This window comes from Nuphar pumila, chromosome 5 (genome assembly GCF_984573655.1).
Source record: "Nuphar pumila chromosome 5, dmNupPumi1.hap1.1, whole genome shotgun sequence".
Classification (NCBI taxonomy): Eukaryota; Viridiplantae; Streptophyta; class Magnoliopsida; order Nymphaeales; family Nymphaeaceae; genus Nuphar; species Nuphar pumila.
In genome coordinates, this window is record NC_143253.1 from 1,390,016 (window position 1) to 1,412,336 (window position 22,321).

General features: G+C 39.8%; 2 non-coding genes and 1 pseudogene across 3 annotated transcripts; 2 read left to right on the plus strand and 1 right to left on the minus strand.

Annotated features, from left to right (window-relative positions):
- Window positions 1-6,422: 6,422 nt before the first annotated feature.
- Window positions 6,423-7,707, minus strand: LOC149836411 (protein RETICULATA-RELATED 3, chloroplastic pseudogene; annotated as a pseudogene). Its single transcript, XR_016432016.1, has one exon. The product of XR_016432016.1 is annotated as a protein RETICULATA-RELATED 3, chloroplastic pseudogene (transcript).
- Window positions 7,708-18,515: 10,808 nt separating this feature from the next.
- LOC149836412 (small nucleolar RNA Z101) lies at window positions 18,516-18,601 on the plus strand. Its single transcript, XR_016432271.1, has one exon. It is a non-coding gene; the product is annotated as a small nucleolar RNA Z101 (small nucleolar RNA).
- Window positions 18,602-18,673: 72 nt separating this feature from the next.
- LOC149836413 (small nucleolar RNA Z102/R77) lies at window positions 18,674-18,757 on the plus strand. Its single transcript, XR_016432272.1, has one exon. It is a non-coding gene; the product is annotated as a small nucleolar RNA Z102/R77 (small nucleolar RNA).
- The last annotated feature ends 3,564 nt before the right edge of the window (window positions 18,758-22,321 follow it).

Below are 22,321 nucleotides of genomic sequence, written 5' to 3' on the forward strand. Positions count from 1 at the left end.
AATAATCAATTAGACATGCAATCATAAACACAATCGCCTTCTATCATGCATGACATATTAAAACTAACATGCATATTACAATAAACAGGTATTTAAAATAACTCATAATGTCAAGAATGAAATTTATGCATGTCATGGTCTTTCTCAAAGCTATTATGCTAATCACATAACATCTATAGCACTACGATAACAAGCAACGTGAAACAAGTTTATTCACATCTAAAGTTACTTATAATATCTCTTACCTCAAGTGTGAATCTGTGATTTCTCCGAAATCGGCCTCACGAAGCTCTAACAATAGGATATGGTCATTAAAACAACATATTTAGTTTAATTCACGAAACCTCTTACCAAATTACCAAAATACCCTTCCTGAATCTTACTCAAGAAACTATGGTTTCTGCATTACTAGTTTGACTGAATTTCATAAACCAATTAATTTCCCTCTTCAATACGAATCCAACGCACCAAACCTCACTCGATTCTAAGTTCGGAGTGCGAAGATATGTCCATTTTACTGAAATGAATTTCAAGTATCCAAATGGATATCTTGGTACGTTTCGGATTTCGGGGCAATTCGAGACTATTTTATTATCCAATTTTCATTTGGATCCAAACTTTGTCTGTTTGGATTCGAATCCATTACATAACTGGATCCAAAACTGTTTGACTGGATCCAGAAAAGTCTGACTAGATCCAGAACCGTCAGATTGGATCTGAACTGGATCCCTTCTATTCTGACTGGATCCAGAATAGTCAGACTGGATCCAGGACATATTGACTGGGTCTGGACCTCCTTGACTGGATCTTGGATAGTCTGATTGAATCCAGATCTGCCTGGCTGGATCTAGGATAAGCTAATTGGGTCCAGACCTGTCTGATTGAGTCTAGATCCGAGACTGATCCAGTCAGATCTAGACCCGGTTAATCTGGATCTAAGACAGATCCAGATTCAACTGGGTTCGGACTGAAAACCCAGATCCAGACCCGACTGGTTTGGTTCGGACCTTTGTTCAACCAGATCGGTTCAGACCCGATTCGATCTGAACTGGTTCTACTTGAACCAGAAATAACCAAACTGGTTTTGATTGAACCGGTTCGAGCCGAACCGGTTTGACCCGAACCGGTTCGATCCGAACCAGTTTACTAAAACACCTGACCCGGTTCGGTCTGGGTCGCACCCAGGTCAAACCAGATTTTTTTTTTTAAGAATTCGGTCTGGGCGCGACCCTGACCGACCCTGTTCGGTCTGGGTCACTCCAGACCGACCCGGTCTGCTAAAAAAGGACCGAAAGGGGCAAAGCCCCTTTCGTTTACAGGGAGGGGGCGGCCACCTGCCGACCCTCTACACTGTACCCAGGAGGGCATCGACCGGTGGCCAGTGCCGGCCGCCCCCAATGCAGGGAGATCGGCCACCGGCGTCGGCCGGCCGGCCGATCCCCTCTCTCCTCTCTCTCTCTCTCCCCCACGCTCTGTTTCCATTTTTTTCTTTTCTTTTCTTTTTTTTGAAACCCGCCGGGAGCCATGGCTGTAAAGGGCTGAACTTGCACACCTACATATACTTCATAATCCAAGAGAACAAGTAATATACAATCTTTAAAAAAAAGCTTTGGCTTAACACGCATCGTGAAATCTCTCATCGAGAGATGCAGTGAGGCAGATCATTCGCTCCTTTTCTAAATGGTTACATCGTTTAGACATTTAAGATGTCAGCAAATACAACACTTTCAGGAAGCCCATGGCAATTCTTCATCATTTACATCATCAGTACATTATATTAAAAAAAATCTGGATTCCTGAAACCATCAACATACTTTTTATCCCCAACCAAACAAAAAGATCCACAAACCATCATATTCAATACATCTCTATGCCAACCCTTAACATTGTAAATGAGTCGGATTTCGTTCACGGTTTCCCAGAATCATTTGGCTCCATTCTTCATCCCCACTAGAGCCATTGGACTAAGAACACATTTGAGCACCGATCACACTGCCACCAAAAAAATTACACAAGAACTTGGCAACAATAAGAATCAACAAAAAGGACTCGTAGATATCACAGTGAGGATCAGTTTCACTTCCTCGTAGAAAAACACCAAATGTGCAAAAACAAAAACACGAAAAAAAGAAAAAGAAAAAACAATCAAAGCAAACTCAAAATCCAGAGTAAAATAGTCATACCTCTTCTGCTCTAGGCCATTGTAAAACGAACCCGTTTGAAACCCTTCTGATCAACAGCAACAAAGAAATAAAGATTTCTTATTTTTCCTCTTCCTCTTCTTCTTGTACATGAATTTAAGGAAGGAAATGAGCAACACCTGCAAAATTTTTGGGCCATTAAAACCCAAAACCCCTAAAAATAGGTGAAGGGATTAAGGAAAGTGTGGTTTTTAGGAGATGGGTCTTTATTGGTAAGCCAGAAAACCACTTAGAGAAGAGATTTCAAGGGAGGAGGCGGCTGAATGTTAAATCTGAGACATTTTCATAGGAGAGTTTGTGCGTCAAGCGTTAGGTGCAACGAAGAGAGTGTTAGGAAAACCACGAGCAAGAAACAACCAAAAGGAAACAAAAAACAAGAACGATCAAACAAAACACAAGAAGAACACAGATTTACGTGAAAAAACCTCTCCTCAAATCCAAGAGAGAGTAAAAAACCACGGCCGCCCAGAGAGAAATCTTATTACCCTTTTCAATAGTTATAAGATAAGAAAAGAAAAGCGAGAATATAAACAAAACAAGGGCGACAACCCTAACCCTAACCAAATCGGGTCTGATCTATTGGAAACTGGGTCCTAAACATAAGTTCAAAAAAAAATTCTTCTGGGGGGGGGGGCGCCGGGGGGAGCCCCCGGACCCCCTCCCTGCAAGGGCAAAAACAATGAATCAGGCTCCACAACTCATCAGAGAGGAAAGATATCGAGAAAAAATAACAGTAAAAGTAAAGCCAAGCACTGGGGTGTTAGCAACGACGTTGCTCCGACGAGGCCACAGACGGGGAAAGAAAAAAGAGAAGAGGGAAGAGAATAAGGGAAAGAGGCAGAGGCAGTGGTGGTTACGACAATAGCACCCGGCTCCGACCGGCTGCAGATGAGAAAGGGAAGGATTTGGAGGTAATCAGAGAGAGAGAACTTCACGCCCATTTTCTTATCGAAAAGTAGCGACAGAAACATTCTATCTCAAACTCCGTCACGAATTAGCGACAGAATGTTTTCGTCGCTAATTCGCGATGAAGTTTGAGACGAAATATTTCCGTCGTTAATTTGCAATGGAGTTTGAGAAAGAAGATTTCTGTCGCTAATTCCAATTTTAGGGACGACTAGTTTTCTCTAGTTAATCTGTCGTAAAATTGTGACAAAAATAATCCGTCGCTAATTAACGTTTTTCTTGTATTGATAGTTGTTGATCCAATCTCAGTGGCAGTTTAGACATTTGGGAAAGACAACCATGAGCCTCTTAAGTTGACGAGAAAGTTGTGCAAGGTTGAACATGACTCTCTGAAGCAGCATCAATTCTTGCTCAATCACGGCAACATGTAAACTTTTGCCTATAAATACAAATCACGATGTATTGAACAGCAGTTTGCCTGTCTGTGGCCACAATCTGTCTATCAAGCCACAGAAATCCCAGAATTCTGTCATCTCACTATCTCTGTTACCATTTGCCATATCAGGTACCACCCACAAAATATCTCTTTATTGTTTCGGCCTTTGATCATATGTACTACTTCATGTTCTTGGTATTTCTGGTTTGGAAGAACACATGCTACACTTCTGCTCCCTGACTGAAAAGCAAGGGCAGTCATGCTTTCACTGATTGACCATGGTTTGTAAACTCAGAGATCACGAAATATGCATAGCTAATTCACGCATTCTGTTGGTTTTCACTTGAGAAACAACATTCTAAAAACTGTGAGGCAAAGTGGACGTAGGCATCTTGCCAATTCCACATATTTGGATCACGCATATATTTTTCATGCTTTTTTTGTTTGTACACACACACACAGAGAGAGAGAGAGAGAGAGGCATTGGTCCTGGCCCCCTCCGGGTGTGTGATTCTGCTCATGCCATCATTGCCTTAGGTTTTCTACTTTCCCTACAGATGTTTTGATGCTCAGGTGACTGAACCAAATCCTCTCGCTGGACCTCTCTTTATACTGTAGAAAGCTCTTCCTTGTAGGTGTTTTACTTGCAATATCTTAGGTTTCTTAAGTTAAAGAGAGCTAACATCAGTGACGATCAATTCAGTGCCAACGGATCAGTGACTTGTATCGGCCTTCCTGTTTCTCATGATGTTACAGAACCTAAGCTAGCAAGCATGGACCCTCTGGACTTGATTGAAGGAGACCATCACCAGAAAAACAGCACTGGCGATAACATGGAAAACAACGCATTCCTGTTCAACTCTATGAAGAGGTCACGGTCGACAAACTCTTTCTCAAGCATATTTGGCAGCAAAACTTGCATATGCTCTCCAACGAAGCACACTGGCTCATTCAGATGCAGGCTTCACCGTGCTCCTTCTGGCCAGGCACCTCCTGCTCCAGCACCTGCTCAACCGAAACCGGCAGAACTCGATGTGGTAGAAGCAAAGTGACTTGTTGAATACATGCTCTGCCACCAATTTATCTATAGAGGCTGTAAGAGTGGTATTTTTTCAGCACCAAGTTTCTGATTTGAATGACCCTATTACCTGTAACCGAGTGCGGTATGTTCCCAGCAATAGAGGCATAGATAAGTTAACTAGGCTCTAGTCATCAAACATTTAACTGTATGAATGGCTCAGCAAAGCCAGAAAGATGAAGAGGAAGCCATCAATCTGTTGATCGACGATAGAAAAAAGGAGAGATTCAGCAAGTAGTGGGATACGTATATCTCCAATCCTCGACTCTCAAGATCAAATTCTTCAAGTTTGAGATATGAGGTAACCAACTCACCTTAAAATATTTAGGCCACCAAATACCCGAACAACAGAACTGTGGTCAGTGTGGCCTAGCAGATTCAGGACGCACCCTAAACCTATTTGGTCCAAGTGGGTATAGAAAGCAAATGCACCTCATCTTGAACAAACAATACAACGGTAAGAGCGCACACAACATCACATGTACCTAGAATATAAAAGATCAACTCCTTTTTGAATATGCATAAGAAACACATAGCACCTACCGGCTTGGCCTACAATCCTATGATTCTAGCGTTAGCAAGAATGACCTCTTCTTTACATGTAGCCAAAATTGATTCCGTGGGAGCATTCATATTTTCTCAAAATGGCTTAAAACAAGGAAAGGTGGTTTCACCAATGTACTTCAAATAGGCCAGCATCTTTAAGCTAAAAGCCATAATATCCCTCAATCTATCAAGAAAAATTGGTAATTTAGAGTATCTTTAAATAGTTCAGAGTTAGTAGAATCAAAAGCCTGTTTAGAAAATGCCCAAGATAAGTTGCAGGTTTTTGTCCATGGATGGTCAACTTAACAAAGTTATACTGCATAACAAACAACGGTAGTATCATTTTATGTTCTGCACATATGGGAGACAAAGTTGCCAATAAGTTCTAAATTTCTGCAGTTAGCAAACCTTTTCAAACGAAATGTCATCAACATTATTACGGTTTAGCTGTACTGGGGATGCATTTGAGAACAAGACTAGTTTCTTTGAACCATCCCCAGAAGGTCGTGCCACTATGCCTTTTCACACACACTGGAGACAACAATCCCATTAAGCTGTAGCATTTCTCATCCAAACTTTTCTTTCTTCTGATAATAATTCTGCGAGGCTTGGTACAGCAGAAAACCAGTTTCCCCAATGCTTCAAATAAGAAAATAAGTAAAGTGTAATTGCGTATAAGGTGCCAAGAAACCCTGAAGAATCAGTTAAGGATATGAATACTTGCATCACCAAAGTTGAACGGAATAGAATCCTTGCCCTGAAACTTCAATCTGGACTATAAAGTTTCATCCATGGGTACGTTCATCTCTGTCAGCATGCAACAGGTTTGCTAGAAAGCCCTGATCCAGGAACAATGCTTGATCATAGGCCAAGATACTAACTTGGTTTTACGAAAGTGAATAGACACCAGTTAATCACTCGTGGCTTTGTTTGAGAAGTTCATCAACCTCTAATGCTGCTGCTGCAGACAACAGATAACGCAAGCAGTAAACAATGTCTTTCTCCCTTGACAAGAAGGTTTCGTGGCATATAATAAACCATTCTACCACCCTTTTGACTAAGTAAATGAACAATCATTTACCGCAACACGCTATTAGAATATCTGTTGCCACCTGTAGAACCCATTTCCTAATGGAAATTCAAATAGAAACCAACCAACCTACCATTCAAACAACAGTGAAGCGGCAATTAGAAGATCCAACCATCCGAAAACCAATAAAAAAATGTAGCAATTCCACCCAACTGAGATCACACGAGAGCAAAGGAAACTAATTTCATTTAAATAACTCAGCAATGTATTCAAAACCAGCCAAATTTCACATCATAAAAAACTATCTCGCTTCCTCTGCCTCCCCTTCTCTGTAACCTAAATGGAAAACGCGAATGGGAACAACCAACTACTTATATTGATCCTGTTGACCCCTCTTGAGATCCCCATCGCCATCATCCTGACCCACCAGCAGCACCTCCTCCTCCGCCTTCTTCTCCTCCTCCACCTTCTGAGACCCCGTCAGCCTTGCAAGGACGACGAACGAGACCCCTCCCAGGACGTTGTTGAGGCACCTCAGCGCCACCACCGACGTCCGGAACCCCAACGGCGGCAGCCACCGGGCGAGCAGGAACTCGATCCCGTTGAGCGTCTGGTACCTCAGGTTGCTGCTCACGCCCATATGGATCGCCCAGGTGACCGCGTTCAGCACTGTGGGCGGCGCCTTGTTCTGCGGCTCGAACGCGGGGTCCATCCGCCTCCGCAGGGCGATGAGCCCGTTGGAGATCGCCGTGCCAACGAGCCCGGCGGCGAATCCGACGGCCGCGAACACCGCCCCCTTGTAGACGAGCGTCCCCGACCTCTGGATCAGGTTGTAAGGGCCGGGCTCGAACATGTGGCTCTTGGGGCAGGCGGAGAAGATCGCGGCGAGGGGGCTCGACGCCGAAGACGCCGACGCCACGGCCGCCGTCGGGGCAAGGAGGTACATGAGGACGAAGTTGAGGATCGATCCGACGACGAGGGTGCTGAAGACGAGATCGAGCTCGTTGAGGCCGAAGTTGGGCCGAGACGCCATGTCGCCGATCACGCAGGAGGAGACGCCGACGAGCTCCTCCATCAACACCTTGAACGGGAATTGGGGGTCCGCGCTAACCCTAGATCGCCACCCCTCCAGGAAAAGCCCTAGGATTCCCCCGCCGGAGTCTGATCTCCTCTCTTCCCCCTCCTCCCGGGAACCTCCGCCATCGCCGCCACCTCCACCTCTCCTTATTCCCCCTCCTGCTCCGCCACCGCCGATGGTGGTTCCGGCATCGTCGCCGACGGCAGCACGCGTTAGGGTTTGTATTCGAAGTTCCGCCGGAGGGGAGGGTTTCAGTGAGATCCCGACAGGAGCGTGGCCGGAATCAAGGCTGGATTTCGCCGGAAAATAGACGGAGAGTTGACTGGAGAAAATAACGGCGGCGGTGGCGGGGAAGCGAGAGTGAGGGGTGACGGAGAGGCGGAGCTGAGCCATGGTGGTGGCGCAGAGGGAGATGATCCAGGGAACGTCTCTTCAAGGATTTTTTTTCGGGCCGTACGGTAAAATTACCGAAGTATCCAGGCATACTGTATTTAGTACTAGAGAGGGCCTTGAAATTTCCAATCCGACGATGTTGGCCCCCAAACCTTTTTCATGATGATGGTAGTGTCGCATATGGATCGGATTGTGTCTGACCTTTGATCCAAATTTGACATATTATTGTTTGTTATAAATTTTAAGATAATATACATATTCAATTGGATACGGATCAAAGCCAAAGCAGGGAAAGCGAGTGCCAAAAAAATAATAGGGATGCTTGAAGATGTATACAATTTCCAACTGATTGTGAAAACGTGTGGAGGAAGTGAATAAGATAGATATGGAAATAAGTAAAAAACATTACGAAGGTGAATAAGTAATGTAAATTTATTTTTTAAAAAGAAAAAAAAAATGTAAATTAACAAGCAAGCTTGTCATAGTAAAAAAATATTTATTAATATAAAATGCATAGGATGCAAGTGAAAGACAAAGAGGAAGTAAGAGAAAAACAATTAAAAAGCAAGAGAGAATACTTAGAGAGTTAATGCAACTCCTAAAAAACTTGGCCAAACTACCATGGTGGTGGACGTTTGAAAACTGATAGCTAGGGTGGGTGTTTATGGATTTGGGATGGGAAGTGAGGTTCTCTCTCCTTTGTATTTACACTAAATAATTGAATTCTCATAGCTATCAACTCCTGGAAGAGGTAGCTGTCAAAACCAGGATTTGGCAGCTGCCACTTTTCAAATGGAAATTGTGCACCATCTTACGAAGCATCTCCTTAACCACTGGGCGAGAGAGCGGATGTAGCTAAGATTTAGTGATAATCAGCATCACGGTTCTTAATATCCAGTTTGTTTGTTTTTTTTGAGAGAGAGAAAAATATTCTGTTATAAATTAAAAACTTTTGTTTTTAGGTAAATCTCGAAAACAATATCAGGAAATATAAATACTAAAACGTAACAAAAAGCACAAATAAATAAATAAACGGCTGTTCTATCACGTATTTCAAAGCATCGGTGATATCCGTATCCAACTCCCCATCATTTCGGGATTTCAGTGTTTTAAGGGCGTGTTAGTCATTGACGGGAAATGTCAGGGGCTCTATCGAGAACGAAAGTATATTCCCAAGTTGGGCTGTTGGTTGGTGGAGACGATGACAAATAAGATTAAAAAAAGAAAAAGAAAAAGGATATAACGAGAATACCCTTATTGGACAGAAAAGCTAGGGTTTGGATTTAAACACTGTTGTTTTTTAAATGACCAAAACACCCTTATGATGAACTTCAGGTCTAAATTTCGATAAACTTAGCCGTCCGTCTAATTTAAACACTTAACGCAGACGCCTCTCAGCAGATCCAGAGGGTTTTTGGATTTTCTTATGGGCCATTTTGTAAATAAGCAGCTTCGGTCAAAAGATCATTTGCGTCTATTAACTACGACTTGAAAACTTTTTGGTCATTTTGGGTTGGAATCTTGGATTTTCAGTGGACCCCATAAAAGAATCTCGGGTTGCTCGAGAATTTGTTTTTGGGTTTGGTGAGTCACGCAAATGAGTGCCGGACAGCGCGTCAGGTGCCATACCAGTATATATTTCGGGTCCCGACCCGAACCAGAATCCAACACCCATATAGGGATTCTAGGAATCCGTATGGGGTTTGCAGATCAGACTGGGTTCCGAATACGCCCTGCATAGTGCTGGGTGCACGCCGTGTCGACGAATCGAGCGTGATCCGGACCTAATGGATGCAAAACCGGATCCGAACTATAAGTAACATAGCACTGGGTCGGAAAGGACCCCACTTAGGGAGGACAGGATCTGGGTTCAGATTTTAAGAACCAGACCTCGCAAAATCTTTTTTTTTTATTTTTCTCTTCAGATGGAGCTCAGATCTGGTTTCTATACTTTGAACCAATATCCGGGACTGTATACTGCTCGGTCTGACCTGTCTATCTCATAGGGCCCACCTTAGTAGGCTTAGAGTCTTCAGACCGTAACCCTGTTGGATTGGTATCGTTTAGAGTTGGCTCTTTAGATTTTTCTTATTTCTTTAGAGTTGGCTCTTCACATTATAATGGATTTTGGATTTATTTATCTGAACCATATTTTAAATCAAGAAGTTTATTAGAAAAAAGGATCATAATCAGGATTACGAAATTTATGTATATAAATTGATGAGAAATGCAGAAGACGATATAGTTTATGAGTTGATATTATGTGATACTTTTTAGTTAATATTATTTTCTATTGTTTTTTCAATTAATCTAAATATTAATTTTTTTTGTTATTTCTGGATAATCTAACTTTGTAAACTGGTTTTGATATAAAATCTTCAAGCTTCAAGAATACCCCCTCCATTCTCTCTTTTCAAGTTAGAAAATCAAGGCCCAAGGGGGGGGCTTGGCTGATAGACTGTTAGTAAAGGTTTGGTTCTCATGAGCGTTGCCCCTCCGTGCAAGCCAGGGCAGGAGTTCAAGCCTCGAAGTTTTAGCTACTGGCACCATGACCATAGGTATGGCAGGTTGAGCCAAGAGTGACCCGGCCTTGGTAAAATTTAAACAAAGTTAGAAAAATCAAAATTGATATATAAATTTCCCATCCTCATTTTTAAATAATATGAGATCGAAAATGTTTTGTGGGAGGTTCAATGCAGGACATGAGATGAGGTTAGTGATATATGAAATTTCTAGGTATAAAAAATATTTATGAACAAAAGGCTAAAATTCATTTTGAAGCGCAAATTTTTGACTACCTTTTTATGTCATTTTTTTATATATAATTTACACATAGGTGCGTAATAACCCTGTCACCACTCGGTTCTTTGGTAAACGGCAACTTATATCAGACGGATCATAGATATGGATGCAAATTAATCTGGATCCGACCCATTTTCAGCGACCCTTCATCACTCAATAATTACGATTCACGAATGGGACGCCTACTTAGACGGACCTTAATTCGTCGTTAAGATGGACGGCTCGTGAATAGCATCTTATTATTTTCCCATACGGCACCCTTTCTAGAAAGTAGAAACAAAAAAGAAAAGGTTGTTGAGTGGTGCAGCGGATTCCAACAGAAGAAAAAGCCCACCGCGGTTTTAGAAAAGAACCCATCCATGGTTTTATTCCTCAGATATCCAAAACTACAGGAATTGAGGAGAGAATTAATACTATGGGCTCCGCCCTCTTTATATCCCATCTCGGGAAGCCGTTGATTTCCAATATTCCGCTTTGCGTCCAATAATGGCATCGCTGATCCTGCTTCTGTCCGAGATATTCAATCCGGAGACGACCGACCTTCTCGCCGCCGGGCACCGATTTCCGGCGTCCTCTCTGAAGGGGACGCAGGTCGTCAGTAGGAAACCGGCAGAGAGATCGCCGGATTTCGCCGATGGAGCGGTGGAAGATCCCTCGGAGTTGAAGGTTTCCGTCGACATGGTTTGGTCTTGAAGCAAATAAGAAGAATAAAAAAAAACAAGTTTTGTTTCTTCCTTTTCCTTCCGGGAGATGAATGTAAATATAGAAAGTTTTGAATCCCGGAACGGGAATAATTTTCAAGTCTTTTTCTCTTTTTTTGTTGCCATGTTAATGTAAATAATATCTCTTTGTGAAGTTGTGTTATGGCTTCCGTGGATTCGAACCGAGCTCATGTTGTAACGTTGGTGAGAATTATTCTGGAACTCAAATATTCGATCCATTTCCTCTCTCTCGCGCGCGTTCAGATCACCTGATATCTCAAAACACAAAATTTACAATTTTTTTGTGCGTGATTTTTTGTTTTTGTTATGAACTTATTTATGAATAAGGAAAACTCTCACGGAGAACCGGGTAGGGATGGCAGTGGGGCGGGGCGGGGGACAAGGTTTCCGTCCCCGCCCCATCCCCGTTTCTGCCTTCATCCCCGTTTCATGTCCTCCATCACGATCGACGCAGTCTGCGCCCGGTATGCCTCCTCGAAGGCGGAGTTGAACCCCCTGAAAGCCTGCCTCGCGCTTTCGGCATCGATCACCACCGGCATCTCCGCCAGGGCCGCCATGACCTCGCTCCACGCCATGCGCTCGTAGTTAGCGACGTACTGCCGAAGCTTCTTGGTGTGCATTCGCACCCAAGCGTCGCCGAGGACAAGTCGCAGATCGGAGCTCTGCACCTTAACGATGATGTACTGAAGATTGTTCGTAAGGAAGAGGTAGGAGAGGGGTACGTTTTGGTAGAGCTCCGCCCTCCCGTCGAGCTTGCAGAGGAGGCTGAGTATGAGGGTAGAGGCCTCCCCCAGCGACGGCCAACGGTGGTCGGCGACGGCCTGGCTACAATGATAATGCAGATGGGGAAGGGGAAGAGGCGACAACCCGGCTCCAGGGTTAGGAAATTAGGGAAGGGAGTTAGGGTTAGTAAACAGTAAAAATATAAAGGGTTGGGGTTAGGGATGGGGCGGGGCCGGGACGGGGATGGGCGGGGCCGGGGCCGGGGCCGGGGCGGGGCGGGGGAACGTGCCAGTCCATCCCCGCCTCCACCCCCGAACGGGGATGGATTTTAACCTTCGTCCCCGCCTCCATCCCCGTTTCATACCCTTCATCCCCAGTCCAAACAGGGCGAGGCGGGGCGGGGCCCCGCTTTCTCCCGGTCCACTGCCATCCCTAGAACCGGGTCACTTAATGGCCCTCCTCGGCAGCCCCATGCGCCAGTGATATTCGAATATGGGCGTGTTCAGCATAACACAGGCTCTGCTGACCACCATCCATGGCCTTCATCGCTGCCATTAATTGTAGAGCAGTGGAGCCCACCAAAATTGCTGATGTCATGCTTACATAAATATCAAGACCATGACTGTGGATGAACGGCTCGTTTAAAACCCAGTGTTATACGTTGCAGTTGAATAATAATAATTGAGGGGTCTGCCTAACCACAGTTTGCTTTTAAAAATATATATCAAGATTATTCAATGGTGGATTTGCCTAACCTCAACTTGCTTATAATATATATATATATATGCTTGGGCATTATTTAACCTGGATACGAGAGCATAAATATAAAAACCTAATATATTATTGAAAAGAGAAAAAAACTTGATAATATCGACTTCTATATAATAAAATTATAAAGCACTATACGTTTTGAACTCTTGCACGATTTTTTTACAACGATAAGCAACAATTTCTGATAATGATAAAAAATAATCAACTAATCAAACTTTAGAACTCTTAATAAGTCAAACTTCTCATAACAAATCTGAACTTCAGATATACCCAATTGGTACTCTATGATGCTCAAAATTTTAAATAAGTCTTTACTCTTAAGACTCCCCCTCAAACAGGTACGTGAAGATAGCAGACACCTGGTTTGTCGAGAAGATGAACAAAAGCTTCATTTTCTAATGCCTTAGTGAAAATCTCTGTTATTTGATCTTGACTATGAATATAGCAGGTCTGTATAATGCCTTGTGTTAACTTTTTGCGTATCACATGACAATCAATATCAATATGTTTGGTGCGTTCATGATATACCAGATTTGCAGCAATATGTAGAGCTGCTTGATTGTCGTAAAATATAGTGATTGGCTATGTGTACACAACACATAGATCTTTCAACAATAATTTAAGCCAGACCACCTCACACACAACATTTTCTATGACACGATATTCTGAATGAGTGGACAAACGAAAAAACGTGGTTTGTTTCTTCGTTTTTTAAGAGATAGGAGTAGGATCCAAGAATATGTAATACCCGATTACAGAGCACCACGTTTGTGGGCAGGCTGCCCAATTTGAGTCACAGAATGCATAAGATAAAGTGAATTATTGCTTTACAGCAAAATACCTTGTCCAGGTTGTAACTTCAAGTACCAAACCACTCAAATGGCAGCGTGAAAGTGTAGAAGTCTTGATTGCTGCATGAACCGACTCAGAACATGTACTGCAAATTGTATGTCTGATCATGTGATACTTCAATATATCAATCATCCAATTAGATGATGATAGGAAAGAGGATTATGTATAAGGTCTCCATGTTCTAGACTTAGTTCTTGTTTTTGCTCTATGAGAAAAGAGGCGGGTTTAGCGCCAAGAAGGCCCATCTCGCTTATAATATCCAAGGCATACTTCTATTAAGATAAGTAGATTCCTTTATTTGAGAGAGCAACCTCAATGCCCAAAAAATACTTTAAAGCTCCTAAGTCTTTCATGTGAAATAGCCGAGAAAGATATAACTTCAACTTATCAATTTCTTTCTAATTGTTACATGTGATGACTAGATCATCCACATATATTAAAGCTGCCACAAAGACATGACGTTTATCATAAGTAAAGAGTGAATGGTCTGCATAACACTGTTTAAACCCGAAGCTTTCAAGAGCATTAGAGAGTTTGGGATACCAATTCCGCGGTGACTGTTTCAAGCCATGCATGAATTTCTATAACTTACACACAAGATTCTCCCCTTGTGGAGCATATCCCGAAGGGATCTCCATATATACATTCTCATGTAAGTCTTCATGCAAAAATGCATTTTGAACATCCATTTGGCAAAGCACCCATTTGAGAGCAGCTGCAACTGTTAGTAAAGTTTTTACAATGACCATTTTCGCAACGAGAGCAAAAGTCTCAAGACCACCTTGTTGTGAGTATCCTTTGGCGACCAACCACTTCTTATACCATTTGATCGACCCATCAGATTTATGTTTTACTTTATATACCCACTTAGAATATATACCCACTTACAATCGATAGGTTTCACGTTGTCTGGTAAAGTAGTGATGATCCAAGTATTATTCTCTTGCAAAACACATATTTTTGAGTGCATAGCATCCTGCCAGACTTTATACTGAACTGCTTCTTCAAAAGTGTTAGGTTCATGAGTAGAAGCAAGAGGCTAGAAATGACGATGTTTACTTAAAAAAATTTTGAATGAGACAAACATTGATAATGGAAAGTGAGTACTTAACTTGAACCATTGTGTTGAAGACGTGTTCAGGCTTGGCGAAGAAATCAACATAGCAATAGAATTCCTTTAGACATGTATTGGGTTTTCTTGGTCGAGATGACCTTCTAAGACCACTCTCAAAAGAAGGTATGGGGGACACAGGTTCAATGCTATTAGGATTTTCATGCACGGTTTCAGGTTGAAGCTTTGTGGAAGGGCTTGGAGTTTTATGGGTAGACTCTTTAGGTACTGTATTCGGTAACAGATGTGACATGGTAATAGTTTTTGGGCTTTTCGGCATGATCTATAGGCTTAGACAATACAGTTTCATCATCCTTTTCTTTTTAAGATTTATAAGGAAATATGTTCTCATAAAAAAATCACATCTCAAGTGGTAAAACTTTGACAGTTTTATAAGCCGTACACTTTATATGCCTTTTGTACTTCTGAGTATCTAAGAAATACGCAACAGCAGGCTCTTGAGTCAAATTTACTTTTATGTTGGCCGATGTCAGTGGCATAGCATAAAGAACAAAAAACATGGAGATGTTTATAATTTGTTCTTTTGTGAAAAAGTTTTTCATAAGGCATTTTTTCCTCAAGTTTAGGTGTGGGTGTTCAATTGATTAGATAGGTTGCAACGAGAACACACTCACCCTAAAAATGTATAGGCAAATATGACTAAAATCGGAGAGCTCAGGCCACTTCAAGAAGATGTCGATGTTTACATTCAACTACCCCATTCTATTGGGGAGCGTAAACACAACTATGTTGGTATACTACACCATTATTTTTGAAAAAAACTTGAATCTCATTCAAACAAAAAAAACCGAACACATTATCAAAACGAAAAAACCTTAATTTGTTGACAAAATTGGGTCGTGACATGGCTACAAAAATCTTTGATAAGAGTAAAAGCCTCATACTTGTGTCTTATAAGAAAAACCGAGGTGGTTCTGGTGAAATCGTCCACTATGCTTAAAAAATATTGTGCACCAGATAAGATGAACTTCAAATAGGGTCCCCATATGTCACAATAAATCATATTAAAAGCACTTTCTGTATTAATCTCACTTGAGAGAAATTTCAATATGGTTTGTTTGGCTTTACAACAGGTGTCACAAAAAAATGAATTATCAAAGTCAAAAACTAAATCTAAATGTGATTGTACTAATTTCATTCTTGAATATGAAGGATGTCTGAATCGTCTATGCCATAGTTCATGATTGGTTTTGATAGTAAGACAAGCTTTAATATTATTGTTTGGTTGAAGGAAGTACACCCCATTTATTTCTTCACCTTGTCCAATCATGGTTGAATAACACTAATTTGAAAATAAATAACAACTAAGCTAAATATCAAGCAATGAATTAAAGCAATAATAAGATTTGGCAATTGTACTAATTACACATTAATTGAAAAACTAATCTAATTTCGATGCATAATTGAAATAAAATATAAACTAACATTCATAGCAAGTAAACTAAATCTAATTTACTGAATTGAACTAAATTTAACTACAACAAATCACAAATAATTCTAAGAAAGAATATTAATTATGCTAACAAGATAATTATCGAATCAAAGAAATTAATTTGGCTAATCTAATCTAACTAATCTAATTTTATTTCTAATATCCTTAAACTAAATTAATGCTAATCCAATTAAGGTGAAAACATAAATTGACATGAAAAAAAATACTAATTAAAACCAAATTAACGACTTACTAAATTCCACTAGAATAAAATTTCTAATTATAAGACAATTACTAACAAATAAATCAACTATTTTCTAACTAAATATTGGAATTAAAATTTTGGAATTGAATTAAAAGACAATTGACTAAGTAGATGAAAGAAAAGCAATTTATTCTGCTCGCCTGGAAATAAAAAAGAACTATATTAACTATTTAATCAGAAATTAACAATCCATAATAAATATGACAATTAAAAGAAATACTAACTAAATAACTTGATGGAAAATAAATAAAATAGGAATCAATTGCAATTAAACTAACTTACTTAACAAAAATAAACAAAACCAATTTGATCTAGCAACTCGGTATTAAATAAAAAAAATCAAGAAAACTAATCAGTTGGAAATAAAAAAATTTGATAAATTTAATTCCTTAACTAATTACTGAAATAAAAACTAATTTGATTTGAACTAAATTAAATTAAACTCTAACTATACTGCAAATAATGCAATAAGAAAAAAAGGAAGAAAAACTGAATACACTATTGAAATTAATACTATGCATGAAATAAAGAAATACATAAAAATTGTTTAATATCTAATTATAATTAACTATTAACGTGAATATAAAACATAAAACAAACCTAATCAGATCAAAGATTAATTAAAACTAAACTAACTAACGTAAATAAGAGAATAAACAACTAAACAAGACACAAACACGACTCACTCAAACAACCTCTAGCAGGGTGGCCTACTCGGCTAGGGTTTTGGCCAAAACTGACTCAAGACTCAATCAAAACACTGCCAAGAAAAGGATCAGACCCTAGAATCTGATTCTACACAGAAAAATAACATGACATATCCGAAACCCAACTCAAAACACAAAGAAAAACTGACCAAGACTCATTTTTTTTTAAAATATATATATATAATAAAAACAGAAAAGTAGAAAAAGATGAGAATACGCACCTAAAGCACTGTCCAACGAGTTTGAGGGTAGAAGAGAGAGGACTTTTACCTCGAATCTCATGTCACACACACCCTTTGACTGCTGGAATCTATTCTTTGTTGTAGCACATTGGAGCTGAATCGTTGAAGGGGGGAGAAACAATGGCGAAGAAGAGAAATCAATATCAGAGCTGGGGCATTGGGCGTTAGCATTTAAGCCAACTGAAACCTTTTCTCAGTTATGCAACCACCCATATATCAGTGTATTCGAACTTGCAACGTCCCATCGCATGGTGACTTGCATAAACTACTCCTACCATATGGTCGGAGCCCCCCTTTGGTTTCCCTATTGATGCCTTCCTGCAGAGCATATGAACCAATGACAAAGGTAACCTTTTGGTACACTAGGGGCTAGGGTTCCTCTAAAATTGGCACCAAAAGTGGGCTTCGATACCCAATCGGCTCACACCTAAGGCCCACCACCAAAGCTGAACTGTGGGCACGGACCCTTAAACAAAAATCTAAAATGTGCTCTTGGAATGGATTTAGATTTGCTTAATTGGATTTTTTCTTTTCCAGATTTAGATCAGCTTCGGATTCGTATTCTATGTTCAAATTTGGATCAAATCTGATCCATTCATATATATATATATATATATATATATTACCATGTCTACGTATTTCGGATATGGTTTCAACCCTACATTCAAATCCAGTTTCGGACAATGTTATCAGTATCCGTGCTCGGCCGATGCTCATCGTATCGACAGAAAATCGATACCCTTCACACGCAGAGTTGGCTATTTTTAATAAATGTTAAAAAATACTAAATATAATTTTTAATATTATTTTAGTGTCTTAACACGTGTCACGTCATGATTGTTGACAATTTCACATAACACACCGAATACGGGATGATGGCCACAAACGGCCCAGATTTGATACCTAAATGTGTATCTACATCAACGGTGCATATCTTTCTATCAAAAGGGGACTTAGTGAAACCCTAAAAACTAAAAAGGAAGACCGTCGACCCATTCGCGTAGATGGAAACCCTAACTAACCTCTTCTTATTTAGTGGGGGAGGCGAGGCGCCTCTAGCTCTCTCTCTCTCTCTCTCTCCTTTGTTTCTTCTTTCTCCTCATGCTTTTCTTTTTCATTCATGTTTGTTCTTTTATATGGTTTTCATCATCTTTTTTTATTTTTTTTGATGATATGGTGATCTTATAAAAAGAAGGTGATTGGGGCAAATGAGGAATCATCCTGAAATGGGTAATTTGCGACTGATGTCAAGTGATGCTATAACCTTGGAGATCTGATGCCCATAACCACCACCATCTTTCCTTTTTCTCTTCTTTTTTTTCTTCAGAAATTTGTTTTCTTTCTGTAGGTTTAGGGAGAATGAAGTGATGATTGTAATTTCCCTATTGGTTTGATTGCCAGGATGATGGCAAGCAATTGTATTAGCTCTAGCTGATCCTTCTCCCTATCCAATTGAAACCTTCTCGTTTCCCTTTCCTTGATGTTTATAATTGGTTTCGTTTAATGGTCTTTTTTTCCCTATCATCTTCCCATACGAGTTTTGAAGCTTTATTTTTCATTTCAAAGAAATATCTCTTGATGCCCCATCTAAACCCATGATAATGAGGGCTGTATGGTTGGATACCCATTTGATTTACCTACAAGACGTTCATGGAAAAATCATTTTCTAGACGTGTAGCCCTCTTTTTTTTATATATATAATTTTTAATAGTTGGTAACCATTTGCATTATTCTCTGGTGATTTTCAGTACCTTCTTTTTTTGGAGCCGGATCAGGTCATTTGACAAATGACCTCGTCTATCATCTGAAGATCTTGGCCGTTCATACTGCCACCGAGATTGCGACGCATGGCAGTCCCAACAGCCCGCCCAAACAGCTAACGTTAACTCCATTTCGTTTTGAATTTTAAACATTAAAAAAACAAACAGGTAAAAGCAAAGACTTTGCTCCCTCCTATCTCTCTCTTGCTCTCACCTTCATTTCTTTGCAATCCTAAACATTTTTCTTCTGGTGAATATTCTGGCATGTGGTTCCCCTAAGATCCACCGTGACCCCTTTTTGTGTTTCTCCTCTTCCCTCTCTGATCCTAACCAAGGTCTTCTTTGGGTCGGATTCCTGCACTTTCCAGCTAACATATTGATCGGCATGTTTGCCTGTGGCTTAAACCTTCGCTGGTGTAGCTCAAAGGCAGAATATTTTCCCCTTTTTTCTTTTACTCCAAGTTTTGTTTTTTTCCTAATTAGGATTTCTCTTTTTTTCTTCTTCAACTATAGAGGGTCTAATGGAATTCCCATTTTGATTTTTTTATTCATTTGTTTGTTTTTTGCTCTTGCAGAAGTTAACCAAGCTCTGTTTCTCATATTCAAAACTTTTTGCTTCTTTTTTTCCCCTTGTGCGTTTTCTTTTACCGTAACTGACATTTTAACCTGTGTATAGACATTTTGGTGCCAATGTTCTTTCTCTTGGACTTCATGATGGCAGCAGCAAGTTAATTGAGTCTTTTCGAAGTCTCTTTCTTATGGTGTCATTGTTGCCGAAGATCAGTGGCGATGAATACAGTCTTTCAATGGCCAGAAGGCTTTGGCATTCCAAAGTCTCTCTGGAATCCCTGTTCCATATGGACAATGCTTTCACACTCGTAGTAATCATTAAGCTCGGTCTCAAGCCCTGCACATTATATGTTAAATAAAGTCACACATGACTTCACCAAGATGACCATGAACAGGATTTTTTGTTGATTCCTTAATGTGAGAAACAAGGTGAATTTTTCGTTACTTACCCTTGAGTTAAAAGATTTATCACATCATTTAGCATCCAGCTGAAAATAATACATATTCAGAGAAGAAGAGAATGCTACAATAATATCAATAACAAAAACACGAAAAAGAATAAAAATAGCAAAAAACCTTAACCAAATCAATAATATCGTTCACAATGTCAATAATTTTTTCAGCCATAGTATTAGGGATGGGTTTAGTGATAATCTGGAATTCTTTGGACAGGTGTATGTTAAAAATCAAAGAACAATAGATCCATAAGCTACCAATATATAGTAATTTTTTCTATATTGCATTAGATCTAAACAGAACCTTCACATACAAAAGAACATGTAAAATTATTTGACTTTCTTTTTTGTGATGGTAAATTATTTGACTTTATTTTTTGTAAATTATTCTATCGATGTTATTACTTGCAAGAACCAGTTTGTGAAAGAATAAAAATCAAAAGATTTGCCCAAAAAATCATGTACTTTAAGAATTTTATCCTCAATTAATCTAGTCAAGATCACCCATAATGCCTTCCTGCGTAGCAAAATATAAAGAGCAAGAGTAAGAGTTCTCTTTTATTTTTTTAATATGTAAGCTGGAGCTAGATAGACTCCTAAAAATTACATGAAAAGCTACAATTGAAACAAAAAAAAGATTCAGCAGATCTATAAAAAGTTGATGTTTTAACCAAACAAGGTGATGTTTTGAAAACATCTACTATTTTGATAATATTGGGCTTCTTTTTATATATTATTCATTTTTTTTATATTTTGATCTATTATATATATATATATATATATATATATATATACACCTGGTCGATTGGAAGTGAAGAAATTCTGTCCCTATTGTTACAAACATACACTTCACTGGGAGATAAAGAAATGGATTGAATGTGTTGTGTGTGCCAGTATTTGAAGGAACAAGAAGGAATTACATGTAACATATCTAGGAGCAAATCAAAAGCCATTTCGGGCATATCCTAGATGAACGAAGAAATGGTATTTTAGAGATAAGGAATAAACCATGGATAATGTACCTGGAGCTCGGTCTATTTTACACAAGCTGTAATCACGACACTCAGCTGCCTCAATAATAAGAATTTTCTCTTAATTTGATGATTTAGGTTCGCCCCCAAACTTTAAACCATTAAAAAAAGACAAAACTATTCGTCTTACCTTCAAACCCCAATTATGTTATATAAAAAAGATGAAATTACATCCAAAAGCACAGAGCTATGCATGTCTTGGAGCCCAATGACAGAAGAAGTAAAAAAAAAAAAATTTTGAACAGCACAAACTGAGCTTGTTTAACTTCAGCAAAAGCATAGAACATAAAAAGTGTAAAACAAAACAAAACTAATGGGCAACACTTTAAACCCTCAATAAACAAAGAAACCCTTATTAAAAGAAACCACAAAATTTAGAGTAAAAAAAGAGAGGCCTTGTTTGCCTCCTGTTGTAACTACACTGGTGGGATATTTAAGCCCATGACAAATATACCGGCTGATATCTTTGCAAGAAAATCTAGGAATCCCACCCAGCCAAGATCGTAGGTTATGATTAGAGAGTGAAGATGAGAGGAGAGAAAAAAAGGGTAACGGTACATCTCGGGGGCTGATAACCAGGATAAAAATGTGTTAGTAGAGAAATGAATGTGGAGAGAGAGAACATTCAACATTACCAAAATACATTCAACAGAATATTGGATGAGAGAAGAACATAGGAGGTAAGACAACCACAATCTAGATGGTGACTGTGTACAGTTTAGAGTACTAGCTGATCAAACTCCCGTCTTTACTATATAATTGAAGAGCCAGATACACATCAGACATAACCCGCTGACAAAGCCTTCCAAAATTGAATTTGATGTCCTTGAAGAAGATGTCGTTTCTTTCAGTATAGATCACCCACCATGCTGAAAACAATCAAACCCGCCACAATAATCTTTTTTTTTTTTGTGCCGTAAAATCATGGGACCGAGCAAGAGGTCTCGAATAACGAAACTCGAACGAATTTGAACAGACGGTGCACCCCAAGTTTGAAAAAATAGGTCTAGAACGATCGGGCAAACCAAAATAGGTGAGTCGTGTCCTCTTCTGCCTTTTCGCAAAGAACACACATGCTGGGAAATTGAAGCCCCCGTTTCCTGACATTAGTCTGGGTTTGAAGACGATCCAGAGCCACTAGCCACACTAGAGAGAGAGAGAGACGAAGTCGACTTTGAGGAGGAAGGCA